The 27,961-nt window shown below is 43.0% G+C and overlaps 1 long non-coding RNA gene and 1 other non-coding gene across 3 annotated transcripts in view; both read left to right on the forward strand.

Annotated features, from left to right (window-relative positions):
• The window catches only part of LOC148135658 (uncharacterized), an 830,866-nt gene that overhangs the window by 489,424 nt on the left and 313,481 nt on the right, over positions 1-27,961 (forward strand). The window lies entirely within an intron of this gene.
• trnar-acg (transfer RNA arginine (anticodon ACG)) lies at positions 210-282 on the forward strand. Its single transcript has one exon. It is a non-coding gene; the product is annotated as a tRNA-Arg (tRNA).

Below are 27,961 nucleotides of genomic sequence, written 5' to 3' on the forward strand. Positions count from 1 at the left end.
ATTCCATTAAATGACTAAGCAGACAGAGTGTGAATGGAAGCTTCATGAGGACATATGTGTTTTTTTTTTGGAAAATTCGTTGCTTTAAAAGGTGATGAAGATTAGACTGAAGCAGTGACAGTGATTATCTTTATTGCTTGTTCAACTGGTGAACATGACTGCTATTAACCGTGTCCGTATTAACATCACGGCTCTAAAGGCTGTGCATCGGGCCAGTAGCGCAATGGATAACGCGCCTGACTACGAATCAGGAGACTGTAGGTTCGAATCCTACCTGGCTCGCAGGCAGGGTAGATTTTAATCCCGCTTAAAAACTGATTTTTCAAAACCCGAAATAAGGTGTGAGCTCCTCATCTGCAGGAACCAGAATGCCTTCATTAAATGTACCTGAGAACATGAGAGTCAATGTCCCAGCGTCATCACAGGAGGGAAGCCGAATAGTCGCGCAGGTGAGTTATGGGCACCTTTCCATTTCATAAAGCCACCGATTGAATAACTGTTGCTCGCGGTGATGCTCTGCTTTGAGCATTTTTCGAAACTCTTTGGCCAGTGGAATCAGAGAAGAATGAAGGGTTAACTGTCCAACTGATCTTTATACAGTGTGAGTTCTAGAGTCTCCTACCTGCTGACTGATAAAGTTTTCCTACCAGTCTATTCAAAGCTTTCTGCATCTTATCTGAAATCTACAAACCCTGGTGATCGATCAAGAGCAAATGTTTCCTTCAATCTATAATTCCTTGCTCCTCATTATTTCGTACACGTCAATCATGTCTCCTCACAATCAGCTCTGCTCTGAGAAAAACAACATTTTGAAAGTCTTGTGTTCACTGAAATTTCTTGTCTGTTTTTAACAGTTCGGTGAATGGAATAGGCCCACTGCTAACATTCAGCACAAACTTTCAGCAAAAACCACACAATGAGGGGAACCTTAGTACTGCTCTTTTCGTCAACAATGTGTAAAAGTCCCCTGTAACTTTCGATTTCGCATCCCATGGGGCTATTTGTCCGTGTTCAACGACGTTTCCCAGGAAGGTCACTTTGGCTTTGGCAGATTCACTTTCAGCTAGGTTTACAAACCAGTTTGACTTCCGAATTCGATCAAAAAAGCCCGATAAATGCTGTAAATATTCAATCCACGAGAGTCTGAAAGTCACCAGGCACAATATACACCAATCAGTTGCTTATTCGGCAATTACCCTGTCAGTTAACCTCTGAAATGTGGCTGAAGTGTTTTTCGTACAAACGGCATTACTTTAAATTTCTGCAGGCCAGTTGGCGTTACAAAATTGCCTTTGATCTTTCTGACAAAGTTTCCTACCAGTAACCTTTGAGGAAGGTTAACTAAGAAATGCAATTTGCTCCTCCAATCTTTTCCACACAGTCCTCCAACTGCAGATATGTATACGCATCAGTCTTTCTAACAACATTGATTTTGTGGTAGTCCACACTTAACTGTTGGGTCTTTTCTGGCTTTGGCACCATGATGATGGGTGAACTCTATTCATTGAAACTCACTTCGGCTATGCCATTTTGGTGCATACGTGATATCTCCTTATGAACTTGTACAACTTTAAAGGGTTATGCCTGCAAGGATGTTACAGAGTCAGAACAGCATCTCCTATATTTATATCATCTACAATTAGATTATTAATTCCCAGTATATTTCAGCAGATCTCCCCATGCAAGAGTAATAACTCTTTCGATTTTCTTCTGGAAGATAACTGAATAACTTTACCAATTTTGGACAACTTTTGCATTATCCAATTTTATTTCAGGAACGTCCAATGCAGAATTCCCTGACATTGGTTCTTCCCAGTGTGTCGTAGTCAATAACGCATTCTCATCTTCTGTTCGTTCTCTGCCAAAATACCGTTAGAGCATATTCCCATCGCACATTCTGTGAGATCCTTTCATGACTGGAGTCCCTATCAAGTAACTAACCTCACTCAATTTCCTCTAAATTTGATAAGGTATTTTAAACCTTACTTTAAAGTTTCACCGACAAATAAATTTTAAATAATTGCATTATTCCCAGCGGCAAAATTGTGATTTTTTTGATTTCTCATACACTTCCTGCTTCACCATTTGCTGTGATACTTTTAAATACAGTCTCGACAACTCCCCAACATTATTTAGTTCAACTCTAAAATTTGGCACATCATCCAAATGCGTGGTCTCTGTAATCTGACTTATTAGTTTTTCCTTAATAAATTTTAATGGTCCTCTTACTTTATGCCCAAAACTAGTTTCAGATGGACTTAGTTTGGTAGATTATTTTGGTGCATCTCAGATCGCAAACAGCACTGACGCAACTCCCTTATGGAAATAATCTGGCTACTCCGAACCATAAAACCTCAATATAGTCTTTAACAATTGACGTCACCTTTCCAGTGCACTCTGTGATTCTGGATTGTACACAGTAGATTTGAATCATTTTATTTCCAATCTATCTATACACTCCTTGAAATGTTTTGACGTGAAGTTTGACCCTTGAGCTAATTGTATCTCTGATGGTAGTCTTAATCTAGTTCTTTTAAAAAACCGTACTTCGTCCACTATCCTTTTAGCTGTCATATTGCACGATTGAACAACATTTGGAAATCTCGTCAAGACATCCTTTTTCTGTTAATTAATACTTATTCCCATCTTTTATTGGATGTAGGGATCCTACACAATGAATGAAGACACTTAAGAAAGATTCCTCGAACGCTGTGATAGATATTAAAGGTGCAGGCTTTATTATTTCCAATGGTTTTCCTATCAGTTGAAATGTATGACACGTCTGGCAAAATTCAAAGGCAAGCCAGGCCGTAAAAATGTCTTTGTATTTTAGCCTCCGTTTTCATCCCGCCGACGTACCCTCCAATTTGTGGCACATGCGGCACTCGCAGCACCACTTTTCTGTACCCTACTGGAAAAATAAATTCTGCCCATTTCTCACTTGCTTGAATATGTGTTGCTCTCCATTTCTTCCTTAACATATCATTTTCTAAGTAATATCACACGGGGATGCATTCACTCTCCTTCCAAGTACATGTCTTCTGATCCAACTGCTTTAATTTTTCATCTTTCTGCTGAAACTCAGTAGCATAGCAGAGCTGAATATGCTTGCATTATTAACGTTCGTCCCCTGCTGTGTCCCACTTACCTGATAAAAATTTTTAAAATCATATTTCAGCTTCCTTATCCGTTCCTTTTGATTTGGTCTGCTTCAGCTTGTGACTCTGTGATCGCGTTAAGACACAATCTGGGAAAATTCTTTGATAAACGTCCTGCATTGCTGCACTTGCCTGCATCTCGACTGACTTTTCATCTGGAGTAGGCAGCACGCTTACCGGTGATTGAGCTACATCATTTGCAAGCACAAATTGTATTCTTGGAGCTGAGAGTTTGTCCAGACTTCCCACCAGAAATTCCCCACTCTTTCTGCCCACTCTTGCCTCACTGTACATAACTGAGCAATTTTTCGTCCCACCATGAATTCCCGTACACATAGTTCTTCAGGAGTACATTTTTCCCCTCCTTCTGAATCACAGACAGGCACGATCCTGTGTCCCTGAATATTGTTACCTCTCTATCTGCTACCCCTGGCCAAGGTAAATGAACTTTAACTTTGCAGGTATATTATTAAAGCAGATGTGGCACTTCCCCCTTACCAACCTCTGATCGGCTTGTGCACTCTGATGCAGCTTTCCACCCTCCACTGTGCTTTCTATTGCCATGCCAACAAAATATCCAGGCTTGTTTCGTTTCCCTGTATCTGACTTTCCAGTGCTTTCCCTAGTTCTCCAACACTGATTTCATGTGGCCTACTTTATTGCAATGAAAACCTCAGATCTTGTTCCCTTCAAGAGTTTACTATTTACCCTGTGATAAGTTATCCTAATGATTTTCACAGAGACTTAACTTTCCCTTTCCACGTGAGGATTTCTCTTTGCCCCAATTTCTATCCCTCAGACTTAAAATGATACTGGAAGCCCATCCATGTTTTATGAACCACTTCATAACAATCAACCATTTCAGCTGCTAACCTTGTCGTTTTAACAATATGCTCTTCCAGATTAAGCTTATCTTTAGCCTTTATCTCCAGCCTTTTAATGTGAATTCCTTTAATAATTGACAATTTCTGAAGTTCAAACCCTGTCTCCCTTTCTCTCTACTCTGCTGCTCTCTCTTCTTCCCTCTTTCTACTTCAAATCGTATCGCAAACTGCTTCAAATCTGGTGTCCTTTCCTTATCTCTCGAGTCTAACTCACGCTGCTTTATTTTCAAATAAATTTTAACCATCTCTACAAATTCTCATGGATTTTCCAGCTTAGTTAAATGCTGAGCTACTGCGGGAATGATTTCTCCTTTCCTCACAGAAAGAGGCAAATACAACCCCAGTATGTCTGCTAATTCCAGAAGCCCGGCTTGAATTATTTTTTGTAAAACTACCAACTTTCCATCGTCCATAGCAACACAACTCTTTGAACCTAATTGAGACATTGCTTTCCCAAGCATTGCCTACCCCAATCCAAATCAACACCCGAAATAAAGACGCAAGCACCTATCAGTTACTCTTTTAATCCATCAACTACCTCCCAATTTGTTATGGGCGTGGCTAAACCATTCAAAACGTTTTTAAGCAGACAACCCAGACCGTAACGTTATATTTTTTTCGTTAAGCGTACAGTGAAAATTACCCGAGTAAACTAGTTACAAAAATTATTCACAAAATGACTTATTGAAAAACAAAAACAGAATATTGGATACCCACAGAACTTAGTCTATCCAATGCAGACTTACTTATGCTGTTCTGAAAATACACAACAATCCTCAACAAAAGCACCTTAAAAACAGTAAAAATGAAACAGAAGCTTACAGTTAAAAATTAGAAGGGCAGAAGGAGAGAGGTTATTAGTTCGTGCACCACTGCTGCAGGATCTCAAAACCGGAATTCAACTTTCCAGAATGAGCACTCTTTTTCCATTATACAGTTCATTTCTAAAACATGAAATCTTTGGCCTTCAGCCTCAGCTGTTTACGGAGAAACGAAAGGCCTCACAGTGAACACGTTCATCTCTGTAACACTTTATCCGATTCGGAGCCCGAACTGTTTTAAAATGCCTTTGATAAAAAAGATAGCAAGAGACATTATCATTGAGAAAAAGTACAGCTCCGTTTCTTTTTCGAAAAGAGAACATCTTTGTGAGAGCCCAGTCCGTCCAAACTATCTTCATTAGTGAAACTCTTCGAACAGACAATATCCTGGTAAATCTGTTCAGCACCGTTTCCAATGCTATCACATCCCTGCTATAATGATAATTGCAGAAAGACACACAGTACTCCAGCTAGAGCCGATTGAGCAAATGAAATTAACAACTTAGAAAGCCACAGAAACTGCACTTTTCCACTAATGTGACTTTTACACTATAATGCCCAATGGAGACAGTAAGAACTGCAGATGCGACAACTCAGAGCCGACAGTGTGGTGATAGAAAACACGGTTGGTCAGGCAGCATGCGAGGAGCGGGAGAGTTGATGATTCGGCCATAAACCCTTCATCAGGAATGAGGTTTGTGGCAGTGGGGACTGATAGATAAATGGGAGCTTCGGGGATTTGGGGGCGTGATAGCTGTGAATGCGAGGAGTAGATAAAGGTGGAGAATAAGATACTAGTTCTGACAGGAGGTGGAGCGGGTAGGTTGGAAAGGTGATGTGCAAGTCATGAAGGCAATGCTGAGTTGGAATCATGAAACTAGAATAATGTGAGGGAAGGGCAAATGAGGAAACTGGTGATCCCATGCGGCATCAAGGGTCCAAGGGGAAGATGAGGCCTTCTTCTTTCAGGCGTCAGGTGTTCAGGGAATGTTAATGAAGGAGGCGGAGGACCTGCATGTACTTGGCAGATTGAGAGGGGGAGAATGAATTTCATCAGTGATGAGCTTCTAACTGCATATCCAAACTATTATTATGAACATGTTGTTACATCTTAGGAACAGTATCTAACGCTACCCCGCCTAAGGAGAAGGTGAGGATTGCAAATGCGAGAGATTAGAGTCAGGAAGGATGGCACTAGATAGCACAGTGGTTAGGCAATATCTGAGGACCAGGAGTGTCAATGTTTTCAACATTCCTGACGAAGAACTTATGCTCGAAACATCGACTTTCCTACTCCAAAGATGCTGCCTTCCTGGGTGAACTTTTCCGGATCCACACATTTAACTCGACACCACCTCAGCTCAACTGCATAGGAAAATTAAGATGCACCTGTCACTCAGTTGATTCTTCTGTCGCATGTGAGACAAACTGCAACATTCATTTCCCCATAAATATCAGGTCATTCAGATCACTGAAGAAAAGAAAAATGCAGAGGCTGAATATCTGAGAGAAAAGAAATAATTGTTGTAGAATTCAGCATCCTGTCAGTTCAACTGAATGTTTGGATATGAAAATTGGTAAAGGAAAAGAGAAAGCTGCAGTTCAATAACTGCTTCGTTCTGTTTCTCAAAAGGAAAAAAGAGTTTCATGAACTGGAATGTTTCGATCAGGCTATGCATGCTCACTTTGTCAATTGCTGATCGGAACGGAGGAATATATATTTGCTTCGCCACTGCTGAACAGATGAAAAATATCATTTTGCCTTCCGAATCAGTTGATGCTCCTGCAGAAAAGTCAATGTGACTCATAAACCCAGCACAGCCAGTTCGGTGTGTATTTCAGAGTCCTGCAACATCACATTGTATTTAAAAGATCTTTATTGATTGTTCCTTAGAAATATGGCATTCTCCATTTCATTGTGCATTGGACAATATTGTACCCACTCACTTATTCATTGGCACATCGCTCAATTTTAGTACCCCTAACGTTCCATTCACGACTTAACTACAAAACTACTTTCACGAAAAAAAATACTTATTTTTAAAACCAAAGACTGAGCTGAAGCAATGCCTCTTGGAAATCAACCATCGTTCTCTCACTCTCTATACCTTATTTAGTGTGTCTCAGTGCCTGTCACCTTAAACCTGTGCCCTGCAGTTCTGAACTTCACCATCCTGCGCAAACGATTTAGTCCAGTTGCCGATCCATGCCCCTCATGATTTTATAAACCGTGAGAACGTTACGCGCTGCCTGGAACATTCCAGCGAAAAAGCCCCTGCCTACCCCATCTCCACGCTTAACTCAAGCCCTCAGGTCCCCACAACATCCTTGTAACTCATTTGTGCACAGTTTCAATTTTTACAAAATCCTTCCTGTAGAAGTTGACCATAATTGCAATCAGTATTCTAAATGTGATCTCACCAATGCTCTATATCGCCACAACATGACATTACAACTTGGATAATCGACTTTCTGACTAATGACAAAAAGCATGCCAAGTACTTTCTTCACCATCTTGTCTACTTGGGACACCACTTTATCTGCTTTTATAAATTTTGCCTTTACTGATAAAGTTGTGATTGTCACGATGTTCTGCTGCCTTCACGGATATGTTGCACAACATGCAAAGTCTCTCTGTTCCTCTGGGTTTCCGCGTGTCCTGCCATTCATTGAGTAATCCGTTTATGTGTTACTTCCAATGTGCATCACATCATGTTTTTTCATGGTTAATTTCAACATCCCCTATCTGAATTTGACATTTGACAAATCCATCTCTGAGCTCCTCCATCCTAAGACCTTCTTCCTCACTATTAACCATTTTGCTAATATTCGCATCATCGACAACTCTGATTCTCATTTCCCCCGAATTTGTTCTATATTCTTTACACGCATCCACAAACGACATGGGACCCAGCATTCATCCTTGTGTTACACAATTGAATACCAGTTCCAATCACACAAACAGCCTTCTATCACCATCCTGTGTCTCCTACCACCACCAAATTAAGTTTGGATCCAACTTGCCAGGGGACAATGAATCCCTTTTCACTTTTATCCTCTTACCAGTCTCCAGTGTGGTGTCGTGTTAAAGGCTATGTTGTAATCCACACAAACAACATCAATTTCACTACCCTCGTTAAACAACCCGATCACTTGCCAATAAAATATATTTAATCCAATCTGTTAGGCATGACATTCTGTAACAAAGCCGTGATGACTCTTCCTGATGAAACCTTGCCTGGACAAGTGGCAGTTAACTCTCTACTTGAGGGATTGCTCCAAAAGGTTCCCTATAACTGATGTGAGACTCACTGCTGTGTGATTCCCGTGTTTATCTCTCCCAATCTTGCTGAAAAGTGGAACTGCGTTAGTCCAATCCACTACAAACCCAAAGAGGAAAGTAAAACATAAGATACAAATCCGTCCTGAATTGGGAATATGCCCACTTCAAGCCGCTCAGAACCACGAACACTTCATCAGTCCCGATGTCAAACTTCTTCAGAACATTTCCATCCCACGTCCTGCATTCTGTCCCTATATCTTAGCACAAGAGGACTGTTCGCTTGCTGAACAAGTAAAGTGATTCAGTCAGTTATCCCATTTGCTGACACAACTGTACTGTCACACTGGAAGGAGATCATTCAGATATTTTAACTCGAAAATGCTGTATTAAGCCTTTGTGGTTATGAAATATTTTGCTTTGATAGCCACAGTCTATTACAGTGAGAAATGGTGTGAATTTTCCCGAACTGAAAAACTTTCACTTAATTCCACCACTTATGGAGATTCCTATCTGTTCCCATCTGACAATGCGGAGATTTAGCTCTCTGCTGTTTTCCATATCCAGAACAGAACTGCGGCACAAATCCAAGCACATGATTTCTTTATTTATTGACCTACGAAGTCGATCCCAATGCCTCACATTGTAATGGGATTCATCAACAAGAGAACTTTTCAGGATTAACACAGTTGTGTCTTATGTGCAAGGGGTCATCACACAAGCACAGTATCAAGCTTCCTCAGGGGCAAGACCAAAAGATGTTGGAAACAGAAATCGGAGTTAACATTTTCGGTCCAGTAACGCTGTCCTTAGCCTTGATGGTTTCCAGGAAAAGTTTGGTCTATATGCAGAAGATATGTGGGCGCGCAGTAATTAGGAGTGAACGAGATGTCGGGAGAGAGCCGAAAGAGAGACTAACAGTTGGACATAGGACTTAATAATGATTTGTTTGGAGCATGAACAACTGTTCACGGAGACTGTTTATGACTAACCATAGGTATTGTGTAATGGCTGCTGTGCTATAACTAGGCCTGGTGGGTGTGTCGGGGGCCAGGACATGGGAGACTTCAGGCCTCTAAAATGATTGAAATTGGTATGGATGTTCGCGGGGTGCTCAAGCAGGAAATGGTCTGTGACTTTTTCAGCATGCGCTGAGCTATGGTGGAACACTGCAGTAAGCCTGAGATAGAGACGTTGGTGAGGAAACATGGTTCTGTGCTAAAGGAGCAGTCAACTGGAAGCTCAGGGACATTTCTGGCGATAGAACTTTGCATTCTGCAAAACGGTCATTCAATCCAGACTTCATTTCCCAAGGTAGTGGCGACCACAATATGAGCAGTGAATCTATTAGACTGGATTGTGTGAAGTGTAGGGAAAGTGTGGCTTCACCTGGAAGGTGTATTTGAACACTTGTGTACTAAGCAGGAAGTTCAGAAATGGACAAGCAAGGAGAAGTAAGACGCAAGAAGAAAGGATAGCTTAGAAGATATTATTAGAGATGTTGTTAATAAATGGGTAGGAAAGCGACCATAAAGGCACTATACCTGAATGCTCGTAGTTTTCGGAAGAAGGTTGGGGATATAACGGCATAAATTATCACGAACGAATACAATTTAGTAGACATTGCAGAGACATAGAGACTGCATAGTCAAGACTAGGAGCGAAATGTTCACGGGCATGAGACAATTTGGAAGGACAGAAATGGTGGTAAGGAAGGTGGTGTAACTCAAACATTCAAGGAAAACCTCAGACCGATGCTGACAGATGATATACGTTCTATGGAGAATGAGTTTGAATCCATTTGGGAGGAAATTAGAAGTTCTAAGAAGAAAATGTCATTGATTGTCGGAGTCTACTGGCTCCAAATTTTAAGATCACATTGGGGAGGGCAGGAAACAAAGGCATAAATAACACCTGAAAAAATGGTATGGCAATTATCATGCGGGATTTTAATCAACATGTCGATCGGTCGAAGCAGCTCAGTCAGGGTAGCCTTGATGAGGAGAGTATTGAGTATCTGCGATGGAGATTCCTTAACTACTGTGTAATGGAACAGGCCAACAAGGGGAGAGGCCAAATTAGATTTGGTACCGGGTAGTGAACACGGCAAGGTGATAGATTTGGCGGTAGAGAATTTGGCGGCAGCAGGGTAAAGAAATGTATGGAAGTGAGCCTTCCAGCTCAGCGAGTAAATCTTCATGTGGAAGCTAATCCTGAGCTACAAACTTGTTAAAACTCGCCAGGTGACTAAACAGATAGATGAGGATAATGCCGTTCATGGAATGCACGTTTGGATTTCAGTTTGCCGTTTGATAAATTTCGCCATGGTAGATGACTGCACAAAATACTGAGGTATGGGCTTGTGGAGGCTGTCGTGCTTTGGACCAGAAATTAGCCAACTGAAAAAAGACAGAGGGTGTTATTTAATGAGAAAACGTCATCCTGGAATTCAGTTGCTTTTGGTGTACTGCAACGATCTGTTTTGGGTTCACAGCTTTTTGTCATTTTTTATAAACGACCTGGATGGGGGCGTAGAAGGATGGGTTCGTAAATATGCGGACGACACTAAGTTCGGTACAGTTGTGCATAGTGCTGAAAGATATTGTAGGTTACATAGAGACACAGATATGCTGCAGAGCTGGGCTGAGAGTTGGCAAATGGAATTTAATGCAGAGAAAATGTGAGAAAGAGCATGACATTAAAATTAGCACAGAATATAAAGATCGATAGCAGAAGTTTCCATTAAAATATAAAATGAAAAAGAGTGGCAAAAGTAAACGTTGACACTTTCGTGAATAAGAAGGGGCATTTACTTATGAGATATGCGGAAATAGCCGTGACATTGAACAGGCATTTGCGTCGGTCTTCACAGTGGAGGATATTAATAACATGCCAGTAATTGACAAAGTGATGACGGTTGGTGACGACTTGGGAACAGTCATTATAACAAAAGATCGAGTGTTGGATTGTTGGAGCTACTTAACATCGCAGGGTGTTAAACGCGATGGTGTGTTAAAAAGAAGTTTGCTGACCGTATTTTTCCAAACTTCGTTGGTGTCTGGGGCAGTCCCAGCTAATTGGAAAACAAAAATATGACATCACTGTTTAAAAGGGAGGCAGACAGAATATAAGGAATTAGATCAGATTACTTACAGTGTCGAAACAGGCCCTTCAGCCCAACAAGTCCACACCGACCGCCGAAGCGCAAGCCACCCAGACCCATTCCCCAACATTATAGAACTTTGTTTAACCTCTGCAGTGCAGAAATTTCTTGAGTATATTATCGAGGAAGAAATAGCAGGGGATCTCGACAGAAACTGGACAGACGCAGCATGGGTTAATGAAGGGCACGTCATGCCTGAAAAATCTTTTCGAGTTCTATGATGGCATTACGAGCATGGTGTATAACGCGACCCAGTGAATTGGTGTACCTAGATTTTCAAAATGCCGTCGACAATTTGCGGTTCAGGGGCTGACAGCAAACGGATGCATGCTGTTAAGGGTAAAGTATGAGCATGGATTCAGGATTGTTTGTCCAACAGGAAGCGCAGAGCGGGGATAAATCAGTGCTATTCTATTGTCCATCAACGGTTTGCCTCAGGGATCGATACTGGGACCACAATTACTTTCAACTTATATGGATGATTTGGATTTTGGAGCCATTCGCATCGTGCCAAGGTCTGCAGTTGACACAAAGATGAGTAGCTGAGTATAGAGTGCAGAGGACAGTGAAAATTTGCAAAGGAACATTGAAATATTGGGTTAATGGGAAATAGTCTGGCGAATGGAATTCCGGATTTGAAGGTGTTCGCTGATGACAGGAGACTATTGTATCTAAAATTCAGATGAATGAGGCCGGATCTTATGGGAACATATAAAATTATGAAGAGCATGTGTGAGATAGAAGTAGAGAGCATGCTTCCATTGACGGATGAAACTAGGACAAGAGGGCACAGCCTCAAGATTAGGACGAGCCGAGTTAGGACTGAATTGAGAAGGAATTCCTTCAACCAGAGCAGTACTCTACGGAACTGCTTGCCAACGAAGTAGTTGATGATACATCAATAATTTTTTTTTTAAGATAGGGCTGATTTTTGTTTGAACAATAAAGGAAGTAATGATTACCTTCAGAGGTTGGTTAAGTGGATGCAATCCATGGAAAGATCAGGCATGATCTTATTGAATGGCGAAGCAGTCTCTAAGGCCCGAACGGCATCGTCTTGCTCCTCGTTCTCATGTTCTATGAATGTTTGTGTCACATATTTCGCGATTTTAGGGAAAGTTTCCATGGGGCTGTTGGGGGAGGAGTTGAGAGAGAAGGCACAGTGCACCAGGGTCCCGCGGAGGGAATGGTTCCTGGGGAAGGCGGACAAGGGCGGGGAGGGGAATATATGTTTGGTAATAGTATTTCACTGGAGGTGGTGTAATTAGGAAAATATTTATTTGATGACTTGGAGTACCACAGCGATTAAGGTTCCAGACAATGTTCTGAAAAACATGGGATGAGAATGGAACGTTGCTTCATGATGGACATTTGAAAGTTGGGTCCAAAGTCTTTCTTTGGTTCAGTGAAAGTTACAATGTCTTTGAAAAGCTAACTTTAGCAGCCAAAAGCATTGTGGCCACAACAGCAGGTCATAGTCAGAGATTTTCGCGACTCCCGAAAGCCTGTCTGACACATAGCCTGCGACAACACGCCACCTATGGTTTGTCACCGGCAGTCTCCACGAACAGCTGTTCTCTCTCCGCGCGAGAGCGTTATTCACCTCATTGACCAAATGTTCTTCTCTTTCTTTTGTTCTTTCCCGACCAACTGTTTACTCCTTTACAATACAGAATGAGACATGATGGGATAGTTTCTGTTCGCCTGGATGATTGCAGTGTTAAAGAAACAATGCACAGGAGAAGCACAGCAGATTAGTCAGCATCTGAGTTGCAAGAGACTTTTAAATTACAACCTTCTTGAGGATTCCTTAGTGCAGTTGCAACAATATTGAAAAGCTCAACACCATCCAGAACAGAGCAACTGAATTGAGCAGCAACACACAACTAATAAAACATCGACAAACATCCATTCCCACCACAACCAAACACCCAGACATGCAGTCTGCACCATCCACAAGATACACTGCAGATATGCACCAAGGGACCTTAAACAGTACATTACAAACTCACAACTACTTCCATCTAAAAGGAAAAGGGTAGTAGATAGATAGGAAAGACCTACAGCCCACTTACCATCCTGCTCTGGAAATATATTGCCATTCCTCCAGAATCACTGGGTCCAAATTGTGGATTTAATTCCCTATGATTTGGGTCTACCGACAGCACACGAAAACGATGGTTCAAGAAAGCAACTCATCACCACCTTGTACAGTCAAATCAGGAATGAACAATAAATGCTGACCTGTTCTGGAATACCTACACCCGACGAAGAATGAAAATCATACGCTTTGGTGTTTTGTGGAGTTCTCTCTTCCTGAGATATATCCGGTTTTATTTGACGAGTATCAAAGATGACGATTTGCATTTGGGAAACTGAAACAAGCATCACATCAGAATTTGATGGAGTTGCTTTGTTCCATGTAGCCTGAACCTCACCGGCCTTTGAAAATGAAAGCAGAATGTTACATTCACAGTGGAGTGAAAGCATTCACTATCTGAACTATCGAGATATAATTGGAGGGGCGCTGGAGAGAAACTGCGGTAATGTGGTGACGATTCAATTATTTGTCTGTACTGAAAATGCATCAGTGCAACCACATCGGGGAAAAGCCATTCAACTGTTCTGAGTGTGGAAAGGGAGTTACTCAGTTTTCTAACGTGAAAGGATGCACCTAAACAATCCATCCTTCTGATACAGCAACGGGTTCACTGTGACAATAATTTGTTTTAATGACGCAGTGTGGGAAATGCTTTAAAAGTTTCCAGTAATTGAGGTCCCATAAACATGTTCACGCTGATGAGAACACAATCTTATGCTCTCACTGTAGTATTGTTGTTTCTCTGATAAAAGTGAATACCCTTCACAAGGTCTTCATTTCGATGTGAAGAGCATTCAGAAATGCTGATTGCATCGAAATATGTTTTAGTACAAATCCACACTTAACAATGAAGAAGAGGATGAAGTACAGGGCAGTCAATGGATATCTACCAGTCTCCTCTAATTGTACAGAAATCCGGGAAAAGAATCTTTGAATTTGATGTGATTGAAAACTGAACAATTAAACACCAGATCAATTGAAGAGATTAAACACATCCAATGAAGTAAACCCCGGCTGACAGAATGAACACAGTTCAATTCTCGATGCAATAACTCCATATCGCATTCCCATGCGACCTCACCGGATTGTTTGCACGATTACCATCTTTCCAGACCGTAGAGGCTACTGCCTTCATTTGAGACAGAAGGGGCTGTTGGTGATTTAACCAGGTCAGAGAAGATTTAGAGAAGGACAATTTTAAATTAACCTCAAACCATTGATAGGAATTCGAACCACGCTGCGAGCATTACACTGTTTTATAAGCCAACAAAGCAGCCAACTGATCGAAACAGATTCCACCTGAATGGGCTGTCACACGTGCGAATGAGTAATTGAATCCCTCGCTACCCACAGTGCAAATTAACTGCCTCTCCACGCACGGTGTCTCAGTCTTTAGCACTGCTGCCTCAAAGCATGAGGGGCTGGCTTCGATTACAGCCCCGGAGGCCTGTCTGTGTAGCGTTTGCACATTCTCCACGTGTCTGCGTGAGTTTCCTCCAGGTCCTCAAATTTCATCCCACAAGACAAAATGGTGCGCTGGATCGGTGAATTGGCCATGATATATTACCAATACCGTAGGTTAATAGTTGGGGTAAATATAAGGGAGGGTAATGGATTTGAGTGTTTTTTGGAGGGTTTGTGTGGACTTGTTGGGCCGAAGGGCCTGATGCTGCACTGTAGGGATTCTCATGTGTTTTCCGATGTTCCATCACATCATTGCTACTCCTTAAGCTCTTTTCAAAGTCAGACCATTAACGTTTTCTCTCATTTGTGGGAACAAGTCCATATCTGCTGAGATTGGAGACCCGAGTTAATCACTTCCCAGGCAAGGAGCAAGTAAATGTTTCTCGCTCGTGTGAATATACTCGTGCTCACTGAATAGAGATGACCAGGTGAATCTCTTTCCACACTCAGTGCAGGCCTCTCTTCAGTGTGCCCATTCAAGTTCGTTTGACCCTTTGCTGATTTAGTAAATTCCTTCTCATACACAGAACAGACGAATAGTGTCTTTCCAGTGTCATGTCGTTTGGGTGACATTAGGCGGGGTTGTGAAGATAATCGCTTACCAAAAGAGAAGACAAATCGTCTCTCCCTTTGTTGAAGTCGTTTGCGTGCCATTAGGATTGATCCCGAGTGAATACCTTCCCGTCCATGGAACAGCTGTGTGGCTTGTCCCCATGTGAACAGATTGATGTTGAATTAAGATTTTGAATTTACAACTTTTGCAGATCAGAAAGTTTATTTTTCAACAGTATGGGAAATGACATGCAAACCTGCCTACACACAGCATGTCCAATAAGAACACAGAAAATCAAGCCTGTCCAAGCCATACAAGGAACACCCAAAATGCCTCAGCATTGACCAAACAGGCTGACAAGGGAAACCATACATGATCACAGTTATTCACAAACCAGGGAATACACTTCCCAGACAATCTACCAATAAGCTTCCTCGACAAGATAAACACAGCTGAACCAAAGGCCGAAGGGTAATCTTGTACCCCAGTGATATCAAAGCCACGTGAAGCTCAGGTCAGCCAGGGATGCACCAGAATACCTTGCCCATCTCTGGAGAGCAACAATGGTATCACCTTACTGCCAAGGAAAGGGACATTCTCACATGCCCACGAAGAGAGCTCGAACCCCCTGATCCCATTCCAGAACTGCTTAATGCTGCTGGATGCTTGATTGTGTCCAGATTGTATCAATCACGGCCAGAGCTTGTGCCGTAACCCGGATCCAGCCAGGGGAGAGCCAGACGGGCAAGGGAAGCCTGGCAAAATAGAATGAGAGGCTGCTGATTTTTCGCATCAATCCTAAGAAAGTCCTCAGCTCGAAGGAAATTGACCGGGGCTCCGCCAGTTCACTTTTTTTTCTGTCTTATGGTTTGTGAGCATTTGCTTTGGATGTGTCTGTTTGTTTTGCGGTTGCTGACTGCATGTATTGTCAGTTTCAGTTGTCTCGTCTAAGTGTCTTTATCCATCAGACAAGTGTTTGTTTACAGTGCGGTGCGCGATAATCCTTTATTGCTTGACCTGCCAATCACTCACTGCTTGTGTGTTCCGGAAGTACTCCCTTTGTCTTTCCTCGAAAACTGAAGTGCAATGCTTAGCAGTCAGCGCAGGACGTCCAGTACGCCATGGGGGCAGGGAATTCCACCCATTGCTGGGATGTGCTAGCTGGGCAACCCCAACCATGTGGTGGGAACGGCCCAGAACCGAAGTTGTACAAGACGATATTGAGGAGGCATGTAAGTTTCGATTCCCTACAGTGTAGAAACAGGACCGTCGACCCAACCAGTCCACCCCGACCCTCGGAAAAGTAAGCTACGCAGACCCATTTCCCTCCCAGCAATGCACCTGACACTATGGGCAATTTAGCACGGCGATTTCACTTGACTTGCACACCTTTGTGATTGTGTGAGGAAACAGGAGCACACGGAGGAGTCCCACGCAGACATGGGGAGAATGTGCAAACTGCACACAGACAGTCGCCCAAGGCTGAAATCGAATCTGGGACCCTGGCGCTGTGAGGTAGCAGTGCTAACCACGCCGCCCTGTAAGTACGTGAAACTCAAAATAAAGATAGGAGATTCTCTTGTTATTCTCTTGTTATACCTGGTTCACTGGCAGACACTGTGCTGAAAGAGACAGGGGATGGTGATTAGTTTACCCACTTTACAGGAGACTTTTAAACATGTCCACAAGGAAATTGGCCATATGGGAGGTCCTTTAAATCAGGTAAACTTGAATATTGTAGCACGGCCATTACGGGAGGGCACGTTGACCCCTCCTGGGACACTGTATACATGCTGCAGTGTCTTGCAAAGTTTGGGCAGGTTGCCCAGGAGTATCAGGCCGCGAAGGCGAAAGACTGCTGCAATAACAATCGACATTGTGATCAAAATAATTCCAGATACAGCCACACCGCCCTATGCCCCACAGTACCCGAAGTTTCCCATACTGGCTTCAAAGCCAGACCCGTTGGGCCTGAATGAAGTAGCTGCATTTTTTTACCTTGCATTACACAGCAAGCCCGAGGTGGGACAATTAGCCGCCGGGCAGTATGAATCACCACTGCTGCCCAACACAAACGATAACTCCAGACTCACAAGAAGCCCGAGTGCTTGCCGAAATTACCAGGCCACCAACTGTCAGTTTCCCCGCATCATAATTGGGTGCACTCCCCTGTATAAGACCTGGATCCACGCAGAGATCCGGGCCATGCTACAAGATGCCCCAGACCCGTTAAAGTGACAGCTCCCGTTCTACAATTGGGCCCTCGAGATTTCCTGTATTTTCAACTGTCGGTCCCAAGATGTGCAGACCGTATTACAGCTTGTGCATATGACCCACTGGGTGACCATTAGCCCTGTTATTGACATCCCCCTGGGACACCGCTTCAGACTGGGAAAACGTGGCTGGACAGCACCGTGAAGGATGCAATAAAGGCCAGTGCAAGACTGCACGCCGATTTCGGGCTGTTATCCAGTGTCTGCAGACAACCAAGCATTTGCTCGATGTCATTGTCCGCTTCAGGGAGATCTGCGACTCCTCGTCCGACATTCCATTAGCAGAGAATGAAAAGCTTGCCGTGCAGACCTTACATATGCTCACGTTTTCACGTTGCACAATCGAACGACGAGCAGGACGGACAATTTAATTGTACTTAATAACTTGGACGGGAATGGGTTGTTCACTACACCAAAACCGACGGGGGCATTCGACTGGCTCGCACAACCTGACAACCACAGGGACACCACCAAACTAGGGCAAACTAGGGCAATTCAAAGAAGGCAGTGCTGGAACAGTGTGAAATTGGAACACTGAGTGACACAGTGCTGGTACAGGCAATGTCCCCCAGGGCCATCTAACCTCTCTCTCTCCCCTCAGGCATGACAGCAGTCCACCACACAACAGAGGCAGCTTCAACATGCTGCCTACACTGTGGCTGATCCCTTCCCCCGTGCTCCAGCAACTAACTAGGGCTATCGTGAGAGTGAGTTTTCACAGGCGATCTCAATATGTCTCTCAAATGCTCCGTCTGAAATTCCGATGAAGGATGTGGAGGTGGTGGGGAGCTGGTCATTTCTTTTGTGTTGGATACTGGGTATGTCCAACCGTCTGCGGCTTCCGACACGGAAAATTACCTGAGTTGCAAGACCCTCTGCACTATACGGTTTTTGAGAATACCCATAACAGACCCACTCTCCTAACCCATTAACTCCAGTATTGGCCCTACCACTGTGACTGATGCTGCCATTAATTCAGACTATTGCCCAGTCGCCCTCCTGAGCCTACAGACCTTATGTAAATTGAATGCAAGTATCCACTGTTCCTCTGAGGATCTCACATTAGAGAACCTGGACGTCCATTATTCCATGCTGCGGGCAGTAATTTCACACAGCCCTGAACCCTCTGACCAGGGAAGCTCCTGATACTCTTGGTCATGCTCCAATTCACCTATCTGCGCTCTTCTCGACCCCCACTTTCCCTGTTGTCAATGGCCACTTTCTGTAGACAGTTCCCTGACTCCCTGCTCCCAGTGGGGTGCGCAATTGACGGTATTGACTTGTCATGCATCCCACTAGAATTAATTGAAAATAGCGACACACCACGGTGATATGTAATTACAAAGTAGATACTTGTGAAATCTAAGGACTTCAAGGTGACCTTCTTAGCAAATGCGGGTGCTATGATGTTATTGTACCTCTGCACTGACAGCTGAAGTGACGTCAAGCTGCTCTCTGTTTTCTCTGTTGGTTTTGATCATTCTGGCTCTCCTCTAATTGCCTGAAGACGAGAGGGTGCCTACAACCTGGGAGCTTTCTGCGTGGTTTCTGGTGTAATTTTCAGGGGGGATGAGGAGCTGCTGTTGCTCACGGGAAGTGACTGTGAAGCCCCCCACCCCCACTCCCCCGAGACCCCACAACGCCCTATAATCCAGTTACTGCAGTCAGCAGCTGATCTACCCTGTCAGGGCACACTGGATCCTCCTTACCCTGACCTTTTGGAAGGACAGTATGCTGCCATGAATTTGGCAATGGCTGGATATGATGTGTTTTGCTTTCAATTTCACTTTCATCTCTGGCCACATGTAAGTTCTTCAGTTTAACCTTGTAACTCTTCCAGAAAATGTCCGCTCGCTGATCCCTATTTGTCAATTTAACCAGGTTCACCACACGTACTCACCACCTCAGCAATCTCTACTTGAACTTGCCCACATTGACTTATTGATCTTCTCCAGCCTTGAGAGAACAGGGACTGTTCCTGTGCCCAAGCACCCTGCAGGAACTTTAATGAATCAGGGAGCAATCTGAATCTAATTGATGTTAAATATTTGTTAGTCGCCAATGTCTCTCCAGAGCTGTTGTCTGAAAGTATAGGTAAAACCCCATTCCCGACCTATTACTTTGTGCTTCCAAGCAACTTTGGGCAAGAAAGTTGTGAAAAAGAGGTTCTGTTTTGCATCCTTATCATTTTGTTATCTCATCATTCCTGCACTTCCATTTTGTTTTCGTTCCCTCCGGTTCCCCTCTTTGTTCTTTGTCTCTAAATCCTTTTAATTGCTGCATTTTTAAGTTTTGACGAAAGCGGATGGAACTCAGACAAAGTAAGTGTCTACAGCAGATTGTGAGTATTTGTTAATTTGCAATATAATAAGTAACGTATGATTAGGATTCATTAAAAATTACGCTTAACACTTATTGATGTTGAAATGTAAAGTCCACTTTCCCCCTTATTGACACGAAGCATGTTCCTCGATTTAACTTTCATATTTCAGAATCAGTTCAGTTCAAATGGCAAAAGACAGCTAGAATCGCTAAGGCACTGCACTCCAACCTGATTTTGGACACGTGAGAACTTCAGTTTCTCTCCCTGCTGCTCTCTCTATCCGAGCAACTTTCTCTGATTTCATTTCCTTCCAGTTTAAGCGGCCGTGCTACAGGGAGAAATACTATTGGCTGTTGTTGAATCTCCAGCTCGAGCTGAGAGAGGGTTATCTCCCATTGTGAGGTCAGAGACCCAGCCGCAGGTTGATGGGACTCAGGGGTCAGGCCCCACTGCGCAGCCTCTGTAGAATCTCCATGTCTGTGTTCCCCAAGGGGAAAGGCACATCCAAGAAGGAGTCACTGCGGGCCTCACTATAGGCTGCATAGAGGGACACTGACAATTACACATGGAGCTTGGACAGCTAGTTCCAAGGGAACCGACGTGAAACCTGTGCCCTGTGACCTTGCTTGGTAATTGAACCTGCGTGTGTTCAGGAAAGGAACTCATCCACTGGGTTCAATCCAGCCATTCAAAAGGATCGAATATCTACTGTACGAATACCTGATATACTTCCAAACACCTCATGGAGACTATCATTTACAACAGATTCTAGTCGATTGTACAACCAGAGAATTACACTGAAAAATATAAATAATTCTCTGCATTAACTCATTCATAAAGGAATCATTCCATTGGTCAGGTATTTGTTGGAGAAGCACAGGCTGGCGTTGCATGTCAGGCCCCTGCAAAAACCTGGACATGTGGCCTTCACTGTCTGTGCTGTCACTTATTCCTCCCGAGAAGGTGGTGGAGAGTGAGCTCACTTCCTTAATCACTACAGATTACTGGAATATTGTGTGCATTTGTTCCTGGGTCCGCACCTTCAATCATGGGGATGGATTGGAAAGAATGGAACTTTTCAGATTGGGAATCTGATGGGATTTTCAAAAATCATGACACCTCTGGAAGAAACTGTTCCCCGAATATAAGGTTCAAGAATGAGACAACACAGGCTGGAATTATCTGCAAAAGTAACAGATGTGTAGTGAGAGATGTTTTTTGTTGACACAACGCTTGGTGTTTGTGTGGAGGGCCCTGCTGGAGTTCGAATGGAGGCGGCTCCAACTGACGCTTTTAACAGGGAACTAGGTCATTATTTGAATTTCACTGTGGGGTGGAGAGTCAATGGACAGAACAGAGTGTCACAGTTATTTAGTTTCTGAACCTCAAACTCCCATTTTGTCAATGAGGACTTGGTCACTGACATCAAGAGATGTCAGCATGCTGACGCTTGGCTTAGGAGTCTTTGTTGTGGACATCGAGCTTTACTCACTGTCAACCTCCAGACAACGGGACATGTCTTCAGAATTTGCAAATGACACAAATTGAAAATGCAGAAAACAGGGAAGAGAAGAGTAGCAGAATTTAGGAGGACACATGCAGAAGTTATTTCTATTCGGTCTGAGGATGGACGTGGTCCACAGGATCCTGATATCCTCACAATCAGAGCCAGACTTCCTTATTGTTCGTGGCCAATTAATATGAAGCACAGAATTCCTATGAAACAGACACGAGAGAGGCGAGAGCTTTCTGTTTGTCATAAAGAGCAAAACAGTCACGCAATGACCGTGGGGGGGGGGGGGGGGGGGGGGGGGGAGACATTTCCTGTATTTAATCAAAATCACACTCTGACATGGCGAACCCTCCAGCTACCTGAGGGATTGTGATTTGTAAAGCATATTCCACGTGAAGCTGGTTCAGAATCAGTCACAGATTTTTTTTTAAATCTGCAATCTGACTAGATTGATCCTGAAGGCAGAAGTTTTGGAGACGCTGCAGAAAAGATTTACCACCATGCTTCCTGGACTGGAGGGCATTTCTTATGAAGTAATATTGAGGGGCCGAGGGCTTTTCTCATTGATGTGAAGAAGAATGCGGGGTGAATTGATAAGGGCGTATATAATGATAAGAACCACAGATAGAATGAATAGCCAGAGACTTCTTCCCAGTACAGAAATGTCTTCATAAGGGGGCATAATTTAAAAGTGATTGGAGGAAGGTTATTGGGGAGATGAGAGGTAAGTTCTTTCTATGCACCGACCAGACTCTGTGGCGGTGGTAGTTCAATCAGATGCATTATGGATGTTTACGCGACTCTTGGATAGGCACATGGAAGATAGGTTATGCAGATTAGTTTGATCATAAAATAGATTTACCGATCAGCACATCATCGAGGGCTGAAGGGCCTGTACTGTACTCTTTTATATCAATTGTCCTCCACATTATTGACTCCACTGTCAGTTAAAGTTTTGATACCATATATCCCCCTGAATGATAATGTTTAAGAACTTCTCACCATTTTCAACGGGATCATTCAGTTTCTGTTCGATTCCTCCGACAAACGTGAACCAATTGTTGTAATTGTACCATTCTCTACCACGACCTTTGGAGAGCGAGTGGGAATATAGCGTTGAGTTAGGGAATCAGGCATGATCACATTGAATGGAGAGCAGGCTGTAGGGGCTGAATGGCTTCGTCCTGCTCCTGGTTTCATTCCGCTAAATGTCCTCCTCAAAATCTCATCCTAAAAAGTATCAGTGATTACATTGGGGAAGCACATCAGTAGTTGTTTTCGTTGAGATTTTCCTGCATCTTGAAACTTTGATTTTTCTTTGCAGTGACGATGAACAGTCAGTCTGAGAATAAAAGTGGTCCTCAGGATTCCTGATGGCGTCTCAATGAAAAAAAAATCATAGGAACGCTTCCTTACTGTTAATGACCAATCGCATAGAATAAAGAGAGACACTTCATGGAACTTCCAGATTGTTCACAGACCCTGGATGTTAATTTGCTTTGTGGATTACGAACTATATAAATGTAGAGGAATTACACTGGATAACCGCAAGTAACGTGAGGATGATATTTATAAACCCTGCAAAAAAATCTTAAGGGTATCCGAAAATGTTTTAAATGTAATTGAACGGTTTTGAAATTTATTCAGCATTGTCGAGGGAATGGGAGCTAATTTCAGAAACCGAGAGAGACTTACAGGCACAGATAGAGAGCCACAGCCACAGGTTCAGGATAAGATTGCCATGGAGGTGTTTCGGAGCTCACTCTGTGACCCACAATAGGCAAGGCAGCAACAGATGGAATGCAGTCATTTTCTGGTTATATGGACGATGTTTTGTTTACTATCTGGCACAGTATTGTCCCTGTCCTGGGAGGGTTTGATATGGAAAATGCAAAGGCAGATTTATTCTTTATCTAACTCAGTGCTGTTCCTGCCCTGGGAGTGGTTGATGGGAACAGTGTAATTGGGCTTTAATCTGTACTGAACCCTATGACTATGTTAGAGATTGATGGGGACAGTGTCGGGTGATTAAAACAAAACCTAACCTCATGCTGAACGTGGCCTGAGATTTCAAAGGGTTCCAGTCTATTGTTAGATTACTCGACACTGAACCTATTTATAGATTCCAGAAGCAACAACGATATTTTCTCCCTATCTAATCCTGCAGTTGCTCTCATTGACTCTCAAACTTTCATCATTTTAGACTATTCAAAATTCCAGGGATACTGTCCTGGGTTTGTGTCATTTCCATGGCTTTTGAACCCGTGCCGTCCAACTATAGTTCTGTGAATCTACGCTGCATTCATTTGCACATGGACTCCCAAGTCCCCAACCCGTTCTTGCCTTTCTCTGTTTATAAAGTCGCTGTCAGCGCTGTGCTGACATGAAGTGGCGACCTGAAACAAACCTATAATGGCTACTGACACTTTTGGAATCATTTGTCCTGGTTTGGCAGATTAAAACACATTGCACACTTTATACATTTTCATCTCTCGGCGTCCTGCAGATGAAATAAATTGGCATGTGAATCGATGCAATTTCGATGTTAGAGGAGGGATAATCTAAATCAAATGGTACATTGGTAAACTGGATGCAGGAGCAGAGAATCTTCAGTTTGAGTCTGAATTCTGTCAGCACAGGTGAGGGGCAAATGTGTGAAAAGCTTTTTTTTCTCCCATTGATACATTCCTATATTGTAGAAATGTAAATTTATAAATTAAACTGTAAAAGCAGGATATGGAGAACTCTGTTAAAAAGTTTCCATTGATTAAGATGCAGATTCCAGAATCCTTTTAAGGTCCGTGCCCTGAGATTTTTAAAAGTCTGTCTAACTTTCCAAACTTCAAGAGGAAAATACGGTAGTAATATGACAGGTCAGCTACTGAATTGTAGGTGCGTGGTCTTGTTCAGAATCTGTCAGAGATTTAGCGTGGAGTAAGATGTATTTTATCCAGATAACAGGAATTTATCAAGGACCAGCCTGACGTAAATTGCCTTCAAATTTTGTGTTCTCTAAAAATAAAGAAATTGATTTACCATCAAGCAAGCCTATCGGAATGTGTATCATTAGTATACATTTGTGAAAGAGTAACTGTGTATGTGAATGAGCGAGTGTGGCTTTGAGGTGTCTGTGACTGATTGACTGAGAGTTGGTGGCTGAGGTTGGCTGAGTGAGACGTTGTGTTCGAGTGTGAGATTCTGAGATCTGGAGTTTTCAATGCTCTACTGTGCGTGTGACTGAACATGTGTGACTGCATGACAGTGTGTCTGTGCGTATGAGCTATGTAAGAGTTTGTGATAGACACTGTAGAGGCAGCTTTACTCTGTAATCTAACACAGAGCTTCCCTGACATGGGAGTGTTTGTGGACATATCTGTACATTGTATGTAACCCTATTTTTCCCGGACCCTAGGAGGTTTATTTGGAGAAAGTGTACAGGGAAATGTACTCTGCCTATAAGCCAGTGATATAACTATGGTAAGTGCATTTGATAGGGACAGTGTGGGGATAGGGGTTGATTCGTCATTATCTAATTCCACGGTGAACATGGTCTGGTAGTTAGAAAAGCTGAAGTGCAGAAACAGCTTTACTCTGAACTTAACTCCATTCACTACCGAAATACAATCTGAAAGAACTGCTGATTCTGTCAATCAGAAACAAACCCAAAAGTTCCTGAAAAACCTCAGCAGGTCTGGCAGCATCTTTGAAGAGAAATCAGCATTAAAGTTTCAGGTCTGGCTCAGATAAAAGGTGACCGGATACGACGTGGTAACTCTGGTTTCTCTGTTCAGATGTTGCCAAAACTGCTGAGCTTTTATCAGCAATTTGTTTTTTCCCTATTCTCTCCCTGTTCTACGAATTGCTCCCCTCAATTAGCTTAGAGACTTTGTTCTGCTGTACATCAGCTTGCTGACAACACATGGAATTCCAGTCTCTCACTCAGACGAGAGTAAATGAATATATAATCCCAGCGGTGTGAAATTCCCCTGCCCTATCACTGTACATTTCCCTGACTAATGCACCTAACCTTCACATGTCTGATCACTATGGGCAATTTAGCATGGCTAATATTACTGAACGTGCACATGTCGAAGCAAACCAGACCATCCGAAAGAACCCCACGCAAACACGGGGAGAACTTACAAACTCCATTTACAGTCGCACAATACTGGAATCAAACACGAGTCCCTGGAACTCTGAGGCAGCAATGCTAACCACTGAGTCACTGTGCCATCCAAACAGTTAAGTTTAAAATTGGGACTGGGAATACAAAAAGCTGCAGTTTCTCCAAAAATAAAGTTTTATGGAATACATCAGTTCAATAAGGTAGTTCACTACCATCTTCTCAAGGGCTGATGGGAATAAGGGATAAATTCTGTGTCCAGCCAGTGATGCTCACGTCCGATGAACAAACGAAAACTTCATCCCTTTGCCTTGCTAATACCTTGCTGCCCCTGCAGATTAACTCAATGTGTTTTAATATCCTAGGACACACAGATCACTCTCTACGTCAGAGTCCTATAACATCTCCCCATTTAAACTAAAGTCTCTGTCGATTCTCCCTGACACTCTCCACTTTGTATTGTAATGGACAGGGCTTTGCCCATTCACTTACCATCGCTACATCGATCTGTTTGACAGCAGCTTACTTCCACTTCACAATTTACTTGTAAACTAGTTTCACCAATAATATACTCAGATTTTAGATCAAGACTGACTTGAGCAGATGCCTTTTGGAAATCTTCTGTCGCTCTCTGTTCCTTACTCAGTGTGTCTGCCTGTTTCGCTCTGCTCGCCCAGAATATCTGTGAATTGTCACGTTCATCCGTTATCATTTTGGAGATGCTTCATGGTGTCCATATCTCCTGTACGATCACAGTAAAACGTCTTCACCTCCCTAGGCCCAAGTCTTGGTCATAATTGCCAAACTCTCCAAATATTTGGTGACGCCACCACTTTAACTCTCCCGATTTGTGTCCAAGGTGGTGGACTATGATGTTGAATCAATTAATAAGATCCAGGTTAAAGGAGTACTTGACTGAAAGTAAATACACTTCTACTAAGGGACTGTAAAAAAAAAACATCGGGATTTCCAAACATCAAAGCTTCAAGAAACAATCCTGGATGTCAGATAAACAGGACATTCACACACCTGGGTCGGACTCAAGCCTCAATCCCCCCGACACAGAAAGGTTCCTGTATCAAACAACATACGGTATTGGAATCAAATGCAGCTTTTGTGAGCAGGACATAGCACATGGGCTGAGGAAAATTGTCCATGTGGATGTTACGAATCAGGAATATAATTGGGAATCCAAACTTAACAGAAACAATCAAGTCAAGAACTCTGTGAGTAAGTTCTGGAATACATCTATTTTCGTTGAAAATGGGAACCCTCTTGGATAACAATCGAGAATTACTGCCTGTGTGTGTGTGCGTGTGTGTGTGTGTGTGTGTGCGCGCATGCGTATGGACGTGCGTTTCTGTGGTGATAATTGAGAGTGAGTTAATTTTCTATCACTTCTCAGATTATACATATCTTCAAAATGTTTGGTGAGGCATCATCGAGGGAACTTTACTCTGTATTTAACCCAGTGTTGTCAATTGATCTCACAGCTTGCTATATACTGTTTTCAAGGCTCCATCCATTGCCACATCTTATATTTGCTAGTATCCTTTTCAGACTGTCCTTCAGCCACTCAGTGACATCCCAGACTCAAGGAGGCAGCGTGCTACCTGGTGTCGCATCTGCACTGTCACAGACATCTGCCTGGTGCCCAAACAATGCAATCCCCTTATCACTATTGCTCTCCACTTCTTTTGTTTTCTCAAATAATTAAATTCAAATTTTCGATTTGAAAGTGGAGGGAGGCAGAAAACAGGGCCACTGCTGAAATTTTGTCCAAGCAATAATGTTCAACTTTTTCATCGTTCTGTGGTTCCTAATATTTATACATTTCCTGTACTATAGTATTGAAGTATTTCAGGGGGTGGGTGCTGCCTTGTTACGGAATGATGAAATGAGAATAAATGACCTAGTTCTCCAAAAATATCTAGTTGCTTTCATTCAGAAAGTGTTTGCTGGTTCCTCTCGTGGCGGCCAGAGGGGATCGCTCTCCCTCACCTCACGGCCCCGGCACGAGTCATCTGTTGCCTCGTCTCGCTTCCTCGGTGTCAGACTTTCCCCACTGGTTGTGGCCATTCTTTTTGTGACGTCACTGCGCAGCCGCTTGCGCCTTTGAGTCATTCAGGGCATTATGAGACTGTCAGAAATAATAGAATGTACAGGGACAGGAGCAAAGTGTGCCAGAGAAAAAAAAACTTGCTGCGTGTACAGTGACACTGGGAGGCCAGCAGAGGGCGGTATTTTATCACTTTAATAAAAAAGAGGGACACACAGTGACAGAGAGAGTCAGATACATTTGTTT

Source organism: Chiloscyllium plagiosum, unplaced genomic scaffold, assembly GCF_037043375.1.
Source record: "Chiloscyllium plagiosum isolate Xiang-an unplaced genomic scaffold, Cpla_swu_hap1 HiC_scaffold_49, whole genome shotgun sequence".
Taxonomy (NCBI): domain Eukaryota; kingdom Metazoa; phylum Chordata; class Chondrichthyes; order Orectolobiformes; family Hemiscylliidae; genus Chiloscyllium; species Chiloscyllium plagiosum.